Source organism: Anolis sagrei, chromosome 2 (assembly GCF_037176765.1).
Source record: "Anolis sagrei isolate rAnoSag1 chromosome 2, rAnoSag1.mat, whole genome shotgun sequence".
Classification (NCBI taxonomy): domain Eukaryota; kingdom Metazoa; phylum Chordata; class Lepidosauria; order Squamata; family Dactyloidae; genus Anolis; species Anolis sagrei.
The window spans coordinates 222,024,779-222,042,998 of record NC_090022.1 but is presented as its reverse complement, the minus strand read 5'-3'; the positions used below and the strand labels follow the sequence as shown (position 1 = coordinate 222,042,998).

Here is an 18,220-nt window from a genome sequence, read left to right as displayed (position 1 = left end):
TTGGGGAAAATAGACCTTGACATTTGAGAGTTGTAGTTGCTGGGATTTATAGTTCACCTACAGAGCATTCTGAATCCCACCAATGATAGAACTGGGCCAAATTTGCCACACAGGACCCCCATGAACAACATAAAATACTGTGTTATCTGATGGTCTTTGGTGACCTCTTTGACAACCCCTCAAGACACCTCCCCCTGGGGTCCCGACCCCCAAGTTGAGAAATGCTCCTCTTGATTTAGGCGATCCCTTATTGTCCAAGTAGGATAGTCCTCCAGGATCAGTGTACTGGCGGTGGGTCTGTAGGTGACTGTGGAGCCCTATTCTTGACTTGCATGTTCTCCCGCAGTGAGGGCATTGCCTTCCAGGTGGAAGGCGGTCTTGGTCAGGGTTGGCTTGACGCACCTTCCTCTTGGCACGTTTTTCTCTTTCCGTGCTTCTTCAAATTCTACAGCACTGCTGCTCACAGTAGACCTCCAACTGGAGCACTCAAGGACCAGGGCTTCCAAGTTCTCTGTGTCTATGCCAGAATTCTTAAGGTTGGCTTTGAGCCCATCTTTAAATCTCTTTTCCTGCCTACTAACATTCCATTTTCCATTCTTGAGTTCGGAGTAGAGCAACTGCTTTGGGAGACGGTGGTCAGGCATCCGGACAACGTGGCCGGACAAATGGAGTTAATGGTGGTCTTTGCTTCTTCCAGCACGCTGACATTTGTCCACTTGTCTTCCCAAGAGATGTGCAGGATTTTCCGGAGGCAGCGCTGATGGAATTGTTCCAGGAGCTGCATGTGACGTCTGTAGACAGTCCACCTCTCGCAGGTGTATAACAGGGTTGGGAGGACAATAGCTTTATAAACAAGCACCTTGGTCTCCCTACGGATGTCCCTACGCTGCTCTACAGCATAGATACAACCCTAGAGGTCTCTCATTGATAGGGCCTATTCTGAAGTCTTTGAGAAAGGGCTAAAAAGGACCTTATGAAACTACAAATCCCAGGAAGCCACAGCACTGGGGCAAACTTCGGCCCTGCAGGTGTTTTGGACTTCGACTCCCACCATTCCTAACAGCCGGTAGGCTGTTAGGAATGGTGGGAGTCGAAGTCCAAAACACCTGCAGGGCCGAAGTTTGGCCATGCCTGGTGTAGCTGGTCAGCGGGCCTAGTCCCTCCTCCTCCTCTTCCTCCTGTTTCCTCCCGCAGCCACATTGTGCTGGCCTTGCTTTGCGTTTGCAGAGATGTCCTTCCTTGCAGCTGCAAGCCTTGCAGCTCCTCCTCCTCATTGCCAGGCCCGGGAGTCACGCGGGCGCCGGAGGGGCGGGCCCAGGGAGGGGCCGGAGGGGCGGGGCTTGCTGGCTTTCCAGCGGGTGGGCTGCGGAGGAGGAGGAGGAGGAGGAGGAGGAGGAAGAAGAAGAGGAGGAGGAAGGAGGAGGGTGAAGATGGTGGAGAGGCGGCCGCAGCGCGCGCGAGAGGGAAAGAGGGCGCGCGCCTGCCTGGGCTCCCTTTTCTAACCTCCGCCTCCATCCAGATCCAGATTCCCCCCTCGATGCGCAGGTTCCCTGGAGGAAGGAAAAAGAAGGTAACCCTCCTCTCTTTTTTTTTCCTTTTGATTTGGGGGCGAGGGGAGAGAAATAATCAATGGGTAGCTCATCAATGGATAAGCTAACAACGGGGATCTTCTAAGAGATGGAAAGGAAGCTGAAGAGGGGCCTTGGGAGGAGGGGAAGGACTTGATGCATGCTTGCCTTGCTTGCCTCTGTATGTATTCAGTGCATGGAACTGGAGGGGAAAGGGATCATCAATGGTGCTGTTGGAGGGGGGAAAAATGGGGATCTCCCTGCCAAGCAAGAGGGCCTGGATGCATGCGGGGGTGTGCTTGCATGCCTCCATAGCAGTGCATTGGAAACCTAGAAGGAGAGAGATTGAGATTGGAGCCTGCTTCTCCTCTGCTCCAGATTTCCCTCCTTACTACAAATAAGCCTTACACCTAAATGGTTGGGAATTGGAGCCCGTTTCTCTTCTACTCCAGAGAGATCTCGCTGTCCTCCAAAATGAATATTTCTTTACACCTGTGTGGTTGGTAATATGGATTGGAGCCCTGTTTCTCCTCAGCTTCCTTCCATATAAATAAAATTGACACCTACATGCTTCATAATAGAGGACAAAATTGGAATCTGTTCCAGGGGAGTGCTCTCTTTCATGAATCAATGCTACTCCTAGATGGTTGGTAGTAGAGAACAGAATCAGAGCCTATGCTTCAAAGGATCTCTCCCTCCATATGAATTAATGTGACTCCTATATGGTTGGTGGTGGAGGGAGACCATAATCGGAGCCTAATTCTCCTCTGCTCCAAAGGATCTCCTCCTCCATGTGAATCAATGTTATATCTATATGGCTGGTAGTTGAGAATAGAAACAGAGCCAAATTCAACGCTGCTCCAAAGGATCTCTCCCTCCATATGAATTAATGTTACACATATATGCGCCAAAGGATCTCCTCCATGTGCTCCTCCTAGATGGTTGGTAGTAGAGAACAAAATCAGAGCCTCTGCTCCAAAGGATCTCTCTCTCTCTCCATATGAATCAGTATTACACCTATATGGTTGGTAGTAGAGGACAGAATCAGAGCCTAATTCTCTGCTCCAAAGGATCTCCTCCTCCATGTGAACCAGTGTTACTCTTGTATGGTTGGTAGTTGAGAATAGAACCAGAGCCTATTTCTCCTCTGCTCCAATTGATCTCTCCCTCCTTATAAATCAGTGTTACACCTATATGGCTGGTAGTAGGTAACTAAATCAGAGCCCATTGCTCCATAGGATCTCTCCATATGAATCAGTGTTACACCTGTATGGCTGGTAGTAGAAAACTAAATCAACTAAATCAGAGAATATTTCTCATTTGCGCCAAAGGATCTCTCCCTCCATATGGATCAGTGTTACTCCTGTATGGTTGGTAGTGGAAAACAAAATCAGAGCCTATTTCTCCTCCTCTCCAAAAGATCTCTCTCTCGCTATGAATCAATGTTACACCTATAGGGTTGGTAGTAGAGAACAGAATGAGAGCCTAATTCTCCTCTTCTCCAAAGGATCTCCCTCTCCATATGAATCAATGTTACTCCTGTATGATTAGTAGAGAACAAAATCAGAGCCTATTTCTCCTCTTCTCCATAGGATCTCTCCCTCCATATGAATCAGTGTTACACCTATAGGGTTTGGAGCCCCTGGTGGCGCAATGAGTTAAACCCCTGTGCTGGCAGGACTGAAGACCCACAGGTCGCAGGTTTGAATCCGGGGAGAGGCGGATGAGCTCCCTCTATCAACTCCAACTCCTCATGCGGGGACATGAGAGAAGCCTCCCAGAAGGATGATAAAAACATAAAATCAACTAGGCGTCCTCTGGGCAACGTCCTTGCAGATGGCCAATTCTTTCACACCAGAAGCGACTTGCAGTTTCTCAAGTCGCTCTTGACACGACAAAAAAAAACAACCCTATAGGGAACTAAATCAGATCCCATTTCTCCTCTGCTCCAAAGGAACTCTCCCTCCATATGAATCAGTGCTACTCCTATATGGTGGGTAGTAGAGAACAAAATTAGATAAAATAATAATAAAACTTTATATATATTCCACTCTATCTCTCCAAAGGGACTCAGGGCAAATTCCAAATATAAAAGGCAAACATTCAATGCCTGAATACAACAATACATCCATACTAACAAAATTTATACAACCCAACATATAAATACGAATTATAACTTAACAAACTAAATTAAATAAAAAGCACAGCCTATTATAATAGACATAAACAGAACATCAAACATCAAATGGAAACAATAATTTCCCATTTCTTTGGGGCAAATCGATTAGAGCCTTTTTCTCCTCTGCTTCAAAGGATCTCTCCCTCTATTTGAAATCAGTGTTACACCTGTAGGATTGGTAGTCGAGAACTAAATTAGAGCCCATTTCTCCTCTGCTCCAAAGGGACTCTCCTTCCATAGGAATCAGTGCTACTCCTATATGGTTGGTAGTAGAGAACTAAATCAGAGTCTATTTCCCCTCTGCTCCAAAAGATTTCTCCCTCCATATGGATCAATGTTACACCTATATTTATTTATTTACAGTATTTATATACCGCTTTTCTCACCCCTGGAGGGACTATATGGTTGGTAGTAGAGAGCAAAATGAGAGCCTATATCTCCTCTGCTCCAGAGGATCTCTCTTATTGAATGTTTGCCATTTTTGTCTTTGGAAGCTGCCTTGAGTCCCTTTGTGGAGAGAGAGCGGGTTAGAAATAAAGTATTATTATTATCATAATCCATAATAATAATAAATTGCACACCTGTATGACTGGTAATAGACCTCCCCCACTCCCCAGATACATTTTGCACCTACATGGTTGCGAACAGAGAACAGAATTGGGATTATACATAATAATAATAAATTGCAACCCTATATGACTGGTACTGGACCTCTCTCCCTTCAGATAATTTTGCACCTACAAGGTTACAAACAGAGAACAGAATTGATATTATCGATAATAACAATGCATTACAAGACTATATGACTGGTAATAGAGCTCTCCCCCTCCATATACAGATACATTTTGCACCTACATAGTTCCAAACACAGAACAGAACTGGAGCTGATTTTTCCTTTACTCCAGTCCAGAGGATTTCTCCTCTCCATATAAACAGACCTTTACGAGTGGAGTCTGTCTTCGAGGACGTCTCTTCTACAGATATACATCAATTTTACACCTATATAGGTGTTAATAAGAGACATTGGAACCTATTCCTCCCTTGCTCCAGAGGGCAGTCCTCCTTTGATTGTAAAGGAGAAAGGGAGAAATAAGCGACAGCCTCAAGTTGGAGCTGATTTCTCCTTCAGTCCAGAGGATTTCTCCACTCTGTATAAATAAACTACAAACCTCTATGAGTGGAGTCTGTCTTTGAGAACATCTATTCTACAGCCACACATAGATTTTACATCTAATAAGAGACCTTGGAGCCTGTTTCTCCCCTGCTCCAGAGGGCAATCCTCCTTGGATTATAAAGGAGAGAAACTAGTGATCGCCCCACTCTTCAAGACTTAAGGGCTGGGGTGACACTTGTGACATCTGGGGACAGGACGGTTGTGGAGGGAGAACAGAAGGGAGAAGGTAGGTGGATGGATGGATGCGCCTCGCTCTCTCTCTCCATTGAGATGGCAGGAGGCGAGGCTTGGTGCATGCAGGCAGTGAGTGACGTGTGTGTTTACCGGGGAGGATTATGATTGCTATGAAACCGATCCAGTGGGTTGTGGGAGCCTGGGAGGGGGGCTGTCTGTCTTGCTTTCTAGAGTGAGGAGTGGCAAAGGGCAACAGGGCACCCACATAGTAAATGTGGCCCTGTGCGGAAGGGAGGGGGGATTAAGGCAATTTATTTCTCTGGAAGATAAGAGGGGGGTTACTAGTGCTTTCTTGTCCTGGAGTCTCCTGGGAAGGACCCTTTTCCCCAGCAGCTGGCTGACTCTGTTCCTACTGTTGCTGTCACGATCATTTTAGCGTCATCCACATTATCCTTCTACTCTTCTTCGATTGGGAAGAGAGGACCTGCCACTCCTGCTGGCACAGACCAGTTTCAGGGGAGGGAAGCGCGTTGGGTGCATCTACGCTATAGAATTAATGCTTTTGTGTGTGTGTGTCAGGAGCAACCTGAGAAACTTCAAGTTGCTTCTGGTGTGAGATAATTTGCCGTCTGCAAAGATGTTGCCCAGGGGACATCCAGATGTTTTGGTGTTTTACCACCCTTGTGGGAGGCTTCTCTGATGTCCCTGCATGGGGAGCTGGAGCTGACAGAGGGAGCTCATCCACGCTCTCCCCCGATTCAAATAGAATTAATGCTGTTTTTACACCACTTGTAAGCACCATAGTCAATGCTATGAAATCCTGGGAGTTATCCTTTCAGTGAGGCACTTGCACTCTTTGGCACAGAAGGTTAAAAAAACCAACCTTTTAAAACTACAGCTCCCACAATTCCATTGTATTGAACCATGGCAGTTAAAGTGGTGTCAAACTGCATTAATTCTACAGTGTAGGCACACCCCTTGTTTTACCTTGTCTCAAAACCACATGATCATTATTTCTCTCTTGGTTAAAAACTGCCATTTTAAATCTCCGTCATCTAAACATTAAAATAGAATTGCACTTAAATCTATACTCATCCTGGTGCAGCTGAGCCCACTTCTGTTTTTAATCACTTCCCATTCTTTCTGAATGTATGTGTTTCCTGTGATATGGGGCTGTGGTTGGGGAATTAGGGCTGTTTTTTTCCCTGAGAGGCACTGGTGGTTTCTTTTCCTGGAATTTCATGGGAAGAGCCCCCTTTTTCCAGATGCTGGCTGGCTGGCTCTGCTCATACTGCTACTATTGTGGTTCTCAACCTTCCTAATGCCGTGGCCCCTTAACACAGTTCATGTTATGGTGACCCCCAACCATACAATTATTTTCATTGCTACTTCATAACTGTAATTTTACTACTGTTGTGAATTGTATTGTAAATATCAGATATGTAGAATGTATTTTCATTCACTGGACCAAATTTTGCACAAATACTCAATACACCCAAATTTTAAAACTGGTGGGGTTGGGGGGATTGATTTTATCATTTGGGAGTTGTAGTTACTGGGATTTATAGTTCACCTACAATCAAAGAGCATTCTGAACTCCACCAATGATAGAATTGAGCCAATCTTGGCACACAGAACTCCCATGACCAATGGAAAATACTGGAAGGGTTAGGTGGGCACTGACCTTGAGTTTGAGAGTTGTAGTTCACCTACATCCAGAGAGAACACTGTGGACTCAAACAATGATGGATCTGGACCAAATTTGGCACAAATCCTGTATATGCTCAAATGTGAACACTGGTGGAGTTTGGAGAAAATCCCAAATGTCAACTCCCATGACATTTGGGAGTTGTAGTTGCTGAGATTTATAGTTCACCTACAATCAAAGAGCATTCTGAACCCCACCAACGATGGAATTGGGCCACATAGAACCCCCATGACCAACAGAAAATACTGTGTTGTCTGATGGTCTTTTGTAACCAGTCTGACACCCCCTCGCGACTCCCCCGTAGGTCCTGACTCCCAGGTTGTGAAACACTGTGCTACTATCATGGCCATTGTATCATCCTCCTCTTAGTATTCATGCATTATTATTTATCCTCTTATCTTGAGAAGAGAGGACTTGCTGCTGGTAAGACAGACCAGCTTCAGGAAAGAGAAGCATTTTGTCTTATTTTGTTCTCAGAGCCACATCTATATTAGCAATATTGTATTTGTATTTATTTATAGCCCACCTTTCTCTCTCGATCGAGGCCTAGAGAAGCTCACAACATTAAAAACGCAATTTAAAATCTGCAAAATACACAAATTGAAATAATATTAAACCAACATTTGTGTCCATCCTAATGCAGCCCACTGTCATTTTTGATCACTTCCCATTCTTTCTGTATTTATATTTGCTTCATACATTGGAGGGCATGGTTTGTTTCATTTTTTCACCATTTATTTTACTTGGGAAGGGGGAACTGGACACTTCTACTATAAATGGGAATCTCATTCAACACCTTTCCATCTTGTCTTTCCAGTCTTGTCAAGCAAAACACAGGTTGCATTCTTTAAGAGGTGAAATTCAGTATTTTATTTTAGGTTTGTGAGATCAGAAGCAACAGCACATGCTGCGAATAATAAAAAAGCAGGACTATACTTGCTTTTCTGATCTTGCGTACTATCTTAAGCAAATCTGTGGGCGGTGGGGAGACTAGATATATAGTACAAATTTCTGATTGGAAGCCGTGCTGCTTATTGAGTCCTAGAAGTGTGCCTGAAGGTATGGATGTGCACATCCATCAGTACACATCTCGACATTCCTTTGTTTTATGTATTTCAGAGACCTGTCTTAACAATCAGTTGAACGATAACTGAGTCACAGTACCTTACGTTCTACTGTACTGCTGTCAAAATGGGAAATATTTCCCAGTGTTTGCTACCTTCGCATGTCATATTCCAGAAGCATATGTAGAATATGTCATGTTTATTGGAGACACAGAAAGAGAAAAAAATATATTATAAATTTTGCTATGTATACATCATAACTATGACAGAATAGGGAAATGTCACAATTGTCTTAATTCTGAAAGTCATTTCAAAAACTTCACATCTCAAATATACATTACATATCTGGGCGTTTTGATAGAGGGACAGATGTGCACATTTTCCTTTTTTCTGTGTCCCCAGTCATTATCCCCCAGTGGCACAATGGTTTAAACTCTTGTGCTGGCAGGACTGAAGACTGATAGGTTGGAGGTTCGACTCTAGAGATAGTGGGCAGAGCTCCCTCTGTCAGCTCCAGCTCCTCATGCGGGGACATGAGAGAAGCCTCCCACAAAGTTGGTAAAACATCAAAACATCCCCTGGGCAACGTCCTTGCAGATGGCCAATTTTCTCACACTAGAAGCAACTTGCTGTTTCTCTCCTGACACCAAAAAAGGACATTGAATGCGTTTACATGAGACTAGGAACCACTGAACAACGAAAATTATGCTTCTGAGTGAACATTTATAAATATTTTGCTGCACAGATGTTTTCCTAGGCATAGCTGCATTGGAAGAAAACATCACTGAAACCAATGGGACTGTTTCAAGTAACTGTGCATAGGTTGGGCCTGCACATGTAAGAAAGTCCAGTTAAATCCAAGGGAGTTATTTCCAGTTGTTGTGATTGACCTCATTTAAGGTCACAGACAATCTTTTAAACCAGTTCTTCTCAGACACTCTGATATGGGGGACTGACAGTCATTTCCCCCTGTGCATTGGGGGCCATCGGGTCCAATTGTTTCTTTCTTGCCTGGAAACTAGTAAATATGCTATTCAAGATTTGGTTGTCTTTTAATATGAATGTATTCTTATATCCTTTTCTAAATTAGTATTCCAGGACATTTGATGTGCGCTGTTTTAAAGTGCAGCCCCACTTGGTGGGATTCCCAGAATGAATGCCATTCTGCTTCATTTTGCTCATCTGTTTTCTATATGCGCCTCTCTCCAATTTAATTCATCTTTCATACATTTTGAAAATGTATCTGCCAATGTAAAATCTCAGAGTCATTAGATGTTAGGGTTGTTGGCCTCTTTTCTCCTAATGGGTTATGCCTTTATCAGCTGTGTGACCAACAGAAATTCAGCAAATGAAGCTCTACATTGTGCTATGATAATAATATATATTGTATACACATATAATATTGATAATAATGTAATACAATATAATAATACTAATAATAATACTACAATATAAGAATTATATTTTATATTACATGTAATATTACTAATAATATTAGAGTATAGCGGTATAGTACAATATAGTAATATATAATATTAATATTGTGCTGTGCTAATCTATATAAATAAAAATGTAATCTTTGTTTGTGAGATTAACAGAACTCAAAAACCACTGAACGAATTGACACCAAATTTGGACACAAGACACCTAATAACCCAATGTATGTCCTTCACTAAAAAGAACATTGATTTTGTCATTTGGGAGTTGTAGTTGCTGGGATTTATAGCTCACCTACAATCAAAGAGGATTCTGAACCCCACCAACGATGGAATTGAACCAAACTTGGCACACAGTTTTCCCATGACCAACAGAAAATATTGGAAGGGCTTGGTGGGTAGTGTCCTTTGGTTTTAGAGTTGTAGTTCACCTACATCCAGAGAGCACTGTGGACTCAAACAATGATGGATCTGGACCAAACTTGGCACGAATACTCAATATGCCCAAATGTGAACACTGGTGGAGTTTGGAGAAAATAGAATTTTGACATTTGGGAGTTGTAGTTGCTGGGATTTATAGTTCACCTACACTCACAGAGCATTCTGAACCCCACCAACGATAGAATTGGGCCAAACCTCCCATACAGAACCCCCATGTGGGCCACAGCAACACATGGCAGGGGACAGCTAGTAATATAATATATTGTATACACATATAATATTGATAATACTATTGTAATGTAATACAATATAATGCTAATAACAATACAATATAATAATTATATATTTCATATTACATGTAATATTACTAATAATATTACAGTATAGTGGTATAGTACAATATGGGAATATATGGTACTAATATTGTGTTATGCTAATAATATATATTGTATTTACATATAACTTGTAAGCGGCTCTGAGTTCCCTTCGGGGTGAGAAGGGTGGCATATAAATACCATAAATAAATAAATGTCTTGTAAATGAAGTGATGCAGAACAACTTTGTCTGTTATATTTCTTTGGTACCCAGTTGAAATCTATCTATCTATCTATCTATCTATCTATCTATCTATATCAGGTATCATTCCAGGAAAAATTGGCCAACTCTGATAGAAGGTTGAGTTTCATTATGGGAGCCTAGAATCAAATTACAGTGGAAGGTCACATTGTCAAGCTAATATTCCTATGGGTCACATTTGTGTCATCCTAAGCCAAGGTTGCTATAGCCATGAACTGCAGAGATTCAAGCAATCATACTATTTCTTTACCCTGCTTCTGGTCTACTTCTTTCATGGTGTTTCTTCTATTTCAGGATGGGTGTCTGGGTTCAAAGTCTAGGGCCAAGGTTATGGATATAGACGTAGCAAAAAATCATATTCTAAACAAGCCAGACAACAAGTAATTATGACTACTAATTAGCGGGTATTAAACCATGGTTTGTTTGCAAGAATGTGCTTGGATACAACAACAAGCTGAAATGCAACAAGCTGCATTCTGATTTACCATGATGTGCAAGACATCCAATGTATCCATCATACAATAAATCGTTCTGCAAAAGACAAAGCTCATTGCTAGACTTCATTTTTTATGACTGCTAGGTATCTGTTATAGTAATCTAAATTAAAAGGGAACATAAGGTTTGGTTTTGAACTGGTTTGCTCAGTAATATTTCTACATAGATATCCTATAGGTCACCGGCATATTGTATCTCTTTTGTAGTTCTAGCTTGGAGCTACATTTTTGTTTAGCACTAATGCGCTTGGCTTGATTTAAAATCACAGTAATGTCTTTTGACTGTTGCTTTGTCTTCTGCCAGATATAAAGCCTGGCATTTTAGAATGCTGGTAAATAAAAGATATTCATAGGCCTGACCTGTTGGATATAAATTGAAAGATTGCCAGAGGAAGTGGACTCGTGAGGACGAGAGGGCTGTTTGTTCAGATGGCATTTTTCATAGGACAAAGCGTGCGGTGTATTTTCTCTGAATGCAAAATGAATCCTACTGTTTGAAAAATGAATGTTATTAATAATTTGATTAATAAGCCGATCTTTGTTTAATTTGAAGGGCGCCCAATAGATGTGTTTACAACTATTTTGTAACGTAGCTAATACACAGATTTATGATTTCTCCTTTTTATCAGTTAATTCTAAAAAAAGGGGCCTGACGGGTTGAGTAGCAATAAAAGTCAGAACTAATTGACTGTCTAAAATAAATAATTCTGCAGTATAATTTGCTTGTTAATTCTTAGGCAAATCATAGGATTCACATCAAGATCCAGATCACTTCAGCATCATTCCTTCCTAAGCCACTTAATTTATCCATGTCAATCTATATTTTATGATAGAGATAGCTTTAAAAGAATAAATATTTGAGTCCGATTTGTTGGGAGGAAGGCAGGAAATAACTAAGAAATCAATCAATAGTTGAGTCAAGTTCAAATATAATTTAACAGAATGCATTAACATAGAACCTTTAAAAAAAAGAGCTATGGAATAATTTAAATAAGCAGAACCACATATTTAGAGCTAAAGCAAAAATCCAAACAGGAATTCAAAGGATTATTATGTGCGTTATGTGCATTCATTGTGCTTGCTGTTATAATTTTATATTGCTATTGTTTTTATGCTTATGTATTGTTTATTCTATGTACGGCACTCTGGCATGCTTTTGTGAGCCGCCGCGAGTCACATGGTGGCGGGGTATAAATAAATTATTATTATTATTATTATATCATTATAACCCACAAGATTTAGTGTGTTGTCTTGTTCCATAGAGGAATATTCTAATCTATCTAGAAAGTGTTTCTATTTCACAAAAGAACATCTTAACCCAGGTCTGGTCTCCCTTTTTCCCAATTCTCCAAAGTTTAGCCATTCTGGGAGTCTCTTTTGTCATTTTTCATAGTTATCTACTCACTTTTGCCAATCAGAAATATTATTCATGGAAAAAATCATAAACCTGTTGCAGTTCCAGCACTGTTTTTTCCTCAAATGGTTTAATATTACAAAAAACCCAGTCAGTGAAAATAATAGAATTAGTTATTCTGAAACATTCGCTAACCTACTAATTGAGAATATGACAAGGATTAAAATGGCAGTTCTTCAAAGGTAATGTTTACCAATGCCTGTATTTAAAGGTCCCATTGCTGTTCTTGTTGGGAAGAAATATATATTCACATATCCACTCAAATGTTTAATTCTTTATAAGCTACATCTGAGCTTTGATATCTTTTATACCAAGCATTACGAACATAAGATTTTACCTCTTAATTCCAGGAAAGAATACATGGGTGGCAAAGATTAGAGGAAAGGTAATTCAAAGCAGGTCTGCCCTGTTTCCTATCAAGGTTACAAAGTTGCTTGTGTTTATATTGTTTGGAGGTGTTATTAATTGTTTATTCCGCTTTATGTATTTTATTGCATTGCACTTATTGTATTATTTAACCCGTATATACTCGCATATAAGCCGACCCGAGTAGAAGCTGAGGCACCTAATTTTACCACAAAAAACTGCGAAAACATATTGACTTGAGTATAAGACCGGGGGGGGGGGGGGGGGATGCAGCAGCTGCTGGTACATTTCAAAATAAAAATAGATCCCAATAAAATTACATTAATTCGGGGCATCAGTAGGTTAAATGTTTTTGAATATTTATATAAAACTGTAATTTAAGATAAGATTGTCCAGCTCTGATCAAACCATTATTCTAACTTTCTTAATTGTAAATGTTCTTACGTATCCTTCCAATAATAATGAGAGTAAAAGAATAAATGTAATAAAAATAATAATAATTGAGTAAAAGAATGGAAATGTAATAATAACAATAATAGAGTGAAATAATAAATAGAATAACAATAATAAAATAGAATAAAAAATAAGTGTAATAATAATAGAGAAAAATAATAAAAGTAATAATAATGAATAGAGTAAAATAATAAATGTAATTAAAAATAATAATAGAGTAAAATAATAAATAACTTAAAACACGCTGAAAAACTTGGCTTATATTTGAATATATACGGCAGGGGTCCATAAACTTTTTAAACAGAGGGCCAGGTCACAGTCCCTCAAACTGTTGGAGGGCTGGATTATAATTTGAAAAAAAACATGAATGAATTCCTATGCACGCTGCACATATCTTATTTGTAGTGCAAAAAACACTTATACACAATACAATAATTAAAATGAGGAACAATGTTAATAAATATAAACTTATTAGTATTTCAATGGGAAATGTGGGCCTGTTTTTGGCCGATGAGATAGGATTGTTGTCGTCGTTGTGTGCTTTTAAGTAGCGAGGGCCGGTTAAATGACCTTTGGGGGCCGCATCCGGCCCCTGGGCCTTAGTTTGAGGACCCCTGATATACGGTATGATGTAAGTCGCCCTGAGTCCCCTGGGGAGAGCGGGCGGGATATAAATCAACTTTTTATTATTATTAGTAGTAGTAGTATTCAGATTAAATGTATTATTTTTAATATAAAGTTTTTGATACTAATAAAAGTAAAACAGCGCACATTTTCTATCTGATATTTTCTTCCTGTCCCCTTTCTATCTCCTAAAAATGAGACTTGCACATCTTTAACTGCTTATTAGAGGGTTTTATAGCTTTTCCCCTGTGCTATTTTGTTTTTTCTTTCTTTCTCCTGCAATCCTTCTGTCTTTCTTTCATTTTAAGCCAAAAAATCCTGACTGAGCTGTGAGTCAAGGCAGTGAAAGACAAGAGTGAGAGGGTTTCCAACTCTTTTACCCCAATCCCATTTTTTTCACCTTTGGAAAACAAATGACCACCTTGATCTTTTACACCCCAAAGTGAAAGAGCAACTTGAGAATTATCATGGAGAAAAATGCACAAAACACCTATTTGCTTGCAATATTCCTCCACATAGGCTGGTTTTAGCTTTGTGAATTTTTTTTATTAAAAAACCCTAAAAAATCAAGGTGTGGTTTAAAAGTCTTTTACATGTCTTCTTATTTTAGTAACCTTATTTCTTTTTATAAAATGGCTGAAGTCTCAGCTCTTTATTCTTTGTGGTATACATGATGCATTGCACACAGCTCGGCTCTATGCTTTTCTCCCTCTCTGGTGTGGCTTGCTTTCTTCTTCATTTTGATGGGAAAAAGTATCGGATATTAGCTGGAAATTCTCTTATTTGCATGTTTTTTTTTAGTTTTAGGTCCAATATTTTGATGTTTATAGTCTTTAGGTTTTATATTATACATTGTACTGTTTTAGCACTGTTCACTGCTTTGAGTCTCTGTTAAGAGAGAAAAAAGCAGCAAATAATAAATAGAATAATAAATTTAAATACCAGTATGTCTTGTGTTTGACAAGTGTAGACTAATATCTACAGATATTTTAAATTTAAGTATAAAATTTTAATTTTGGAATCTATTAGTTTATTATGAATGAAACCTGGTCTAAACATGCTATCCAATAAGCAAGAAGAACTTACATGTAATATTGCAAGTAACCATCTTTTACGTATTTCTCAGCCATGCAATTGGCTTGCCAGTGCAGTGGCCATGTAAACCACAGTTTTGGCAGCTGACTTTTAAAACTAGAAATAGTCATGTATAACACATGATCACATCTTCATTGTGTCCTTTTTTGTATAAGATGATTTTTTTGTCCTAGGCTATTATTTTTTGCTTTTACAACTCATCAGGTAAAGGTAAACATTTCCACTGACATTAAGTCTAGTTGTGACCAATTCTGTCGGTTGGTGCTCATCTCCATTTCTAAGTCAAAGAGCCAGTGTTGTCCATTGACACCTCCAAAGTCATGTGGCCAGCATGACTGCATGGAGTGCCGTTACCTTCTCGCAGAAGCGGTACCTATTGGTCTACTCACATTTGCATGTTTTTGAACTGCTAGGTTGACAGAAGCTAGGTCTAACAGTTGGAGTGCACCCTGCTCCCAGGATTAGAACCGCCGACCTTTCGGTCAGTAAGTTCAGCAGCTCAGCGGTTTTACCTGCTGCTTTAACCCACTGCTTCACCAGAGAGCCCTTCAACTCACCAAACAAACATATATTTCTTGATTTTAGCTCTTGATGCTGATATGTTTACTTTGTTTTGTAGGTATTTTAGATGCAGGTGATTGATTCCCACACTATGATTTATGTCATTTTATTCTATAGTTTTAACTCTTGTTTTGTAAGCTCCTCAAGACAATTTCCAATACCTGGCAGTATTAAACAAAATGAGCCCTGTATTCATGGGCAGAGGTTATGTTCCAGGACTTTGCATGAATGCACAAACCTGTGGGTAATAGCGAAGCTTATTGAATGAACAACTTTTGGCAGAAGCACACCATGAAGGAGATACATTAGAAGACACCTCTTTAGATATTTCTAGGTCCTCCAACATGTCTCTGTGGTTAGTGTTTATCAGAAGCATACCGTCAAGATGCTTGGAAGAGCTGGAAAAAAATCAAGCTGGCACTTTTTGTCAGATAGAAGTAAATCAAACCATAGATGTCAGTTCCTTGGATAGGGGAGTTGTAGTGAAATTTAATGTATCCTATATACCTGGCAAAGGATGTTGCTTGGTGAAGGATTGGCCCTCTGTGACGTCACTGGATTGGTCCTTTGTGATGTCACTGCCTTAGATCTCACTGGGAAAGAAAGGTAACATGTGTATAAGAGAAAGAGAGGGAGGGAGGAAAGAGTCACAAAGAGAGCCATTTTGCCATACATAAGTTGTGTAGATGAGGAGAAGGGAGCAAGGACAGAAAGAAAGAGAAAAAGGAGGAGGGAGGGAGAAGAAAGAAAAAGGTGAGAAGAGAGGAAAGGGGGAAAGGTATGAAGGGAGGGAAAGAGAAAGAAAGTGAAATCAGAGGGGCCCCTCTGACACCCAGGGAACGCTGGGTATATATGCTAGTAAATAAATGAACAAGAAATTTGTGTGTAATTTATACATGTTTGCCCAGTGCCCGTTTTAAATTTGGTCCAGACCAAGACCTATCTATCAATTTTATTTGTGCCAGATTGGAAACAGATGCATCATATTATATTTAACTCGCAGTTGATAGGTGGGAAGCTACCGATAGGCCACAATCCTATCCAACTTGTAGAGTACTGCCAACCTGTTCAGACTGTGACACTTGACAATGGTTTGATACCGTGGAAGGCACTTTAGTAATTGTTGGAAGCTGCAGTGTATCCGCATCCTTTAGCATCCTCTACTACCAGTCTGTGGAACTCCCTCCCCAGGGATATTAGACTGACCCCCTCCCTCCTGACTTTCGAAAAAAAGTAAAAACTTGGCACTTCAAGCAAGCTTTTGGAAATGCAGCGTAATACATAAACATGAAACTGTGATGAATGAACATGGAATGGCTAGACGAGGCTATTGAAAAAAATATTTTAACAGGATTATATGTTTTTAATGTTTTTATATGGTTTTTATATTGTTATGCTGAATGTTTTTAATTGTATTTTTATGAATGTATAGCATCGAATTATTGTCAATCTATAACCCACCTTGAGTTGCTTTAGGGCTGAGAAAGGCGGGCTAGAAATACCGTAAATAAATAAATAAATAAATAGACTTTGTACCTGAAGCCTTTTGAGTCAAGTTCTCTCTTTAGCCACTGTTTTCTGTGTGACTCCAGTTAGTGTCTTTTGAGTCTTTTGGTTTCACAAACCGGAAGTCTGTCCACCTCCACATTATACAAATTATACAACATACTCAAGTGCAGTATTGAAGCAAAATAACAAAAATTATCCTTGCTTGCTGTGAGTGCAAACCAGCTGACATTCACATATAAAAGAGATTTCAAAATTAGCATGCATAGTATGGATTTTATGTTTGTGCTTCTTCCTGTATTGGTGATGATTGAAACCAGATTATTTTTGTAATTGTTATTGTTACAGATAATCAATCAGCATAATAAGCCAGGTGTTCAATGCAGTATGACAGGCATTTTTCTTTTACTGTAATTGAAGATTAATATTCTCATTGAAAGCTATGTATCGTAATTGAACTCTGAAAAACCATACAGTGATTTCCAAATAGATAACAAGCAATGTTCTTCTGTTTGTATTTTTCCACAGTGATGCTTGTGCTGTAATACTGAAGCTGATCTTTTTGAATAATAGAGCTCACTGTTTTCCTTTGACTTTATATCTGTTTAGTCGAGTGCAAATATTAATAGTTATACCATAATAATAATAATAATCCTTATCTATCACCTCTCAGCTCTCCAGGTAAAAGCATAAAAAATATTGCAGACTAAAATCATGTATTCAGAGAAGTTTAAAAACTATAGACAGTTAAAACATCCAGAGCTGATTCAAAAGCCATGCAAGATAATAATCTTTAGTGTCTGATACATAGTCAAAACAGGAGGAGCCAGCTTTGGTATGATCATGTGCATTTTGCCATATTTGCTATTCTCCAATGTAATTATTGCCTTGATTTCCGTGTGTCCTGTAAAATCCCCCAGTTGGAGAGCTCTGAATGAATATAGTGAGTGATGCCAATTTGCCTAAATATTGCCAAAGTCACAAGATCCCTTCTAGCCATGTATACTCAGAAGATGTGTGATTTATTCATGTGCTCAAATCGTATTTTTGGTAAAAGCCTGACTTCCCTTGGGTGTTTCTACAGTTAAAGTCAGGTTACTCACCAATCTAACCAAACAAGTGGGTGGGACAGGCAACACATCCTCTACTCTCTATTTTTTGGCAGCTAAAATAGGGCATAATGTTAAGGTTAGGGTTAGGGTTCGGGTCCTTCAAATATCTTGGTTCTAGCCCTTTAGGACTTTGTAGACCAAAACCTGCACCTTCAACTGAGCTTAGACGTAAATGTTTATCCTGTGTAGTTTATGCAAACTAGCAAAATGTAGTCTTGCATGTGAACACCAAACAACCCCTGACATTTTGCACTAGCTGTGGGCTCTGAACACTT

At 39.7% G+C, this 18,220-nt stretch overlaps 1 protein-coding gene across 8 annotated transcripts in view; it reads left to right on the top strand.

Annotated features, from left to right (window-relative positions):
- Positions 1-1,390: 1,390 nt before the first annotated feature.
- Positions 1,391-18,220, top strand: part of APBA1 (amyloid beta precursor protein binding family A member 1) — a 123,161-nt gene continuing 106,331 nt past the window's right edge. For all 8 annotated transcript variants that reach the window (XM_060762228.2, XM_060762227.2, XM_060762225.2 and 5 more), the window contains exon 1: positions 1,391-1,570. The gene's annotated coding sequence lies outside the window, so the exon portion shown is untranslated. The remainder of the gene's footprint in view (positions 1,571-18,220) is intronic.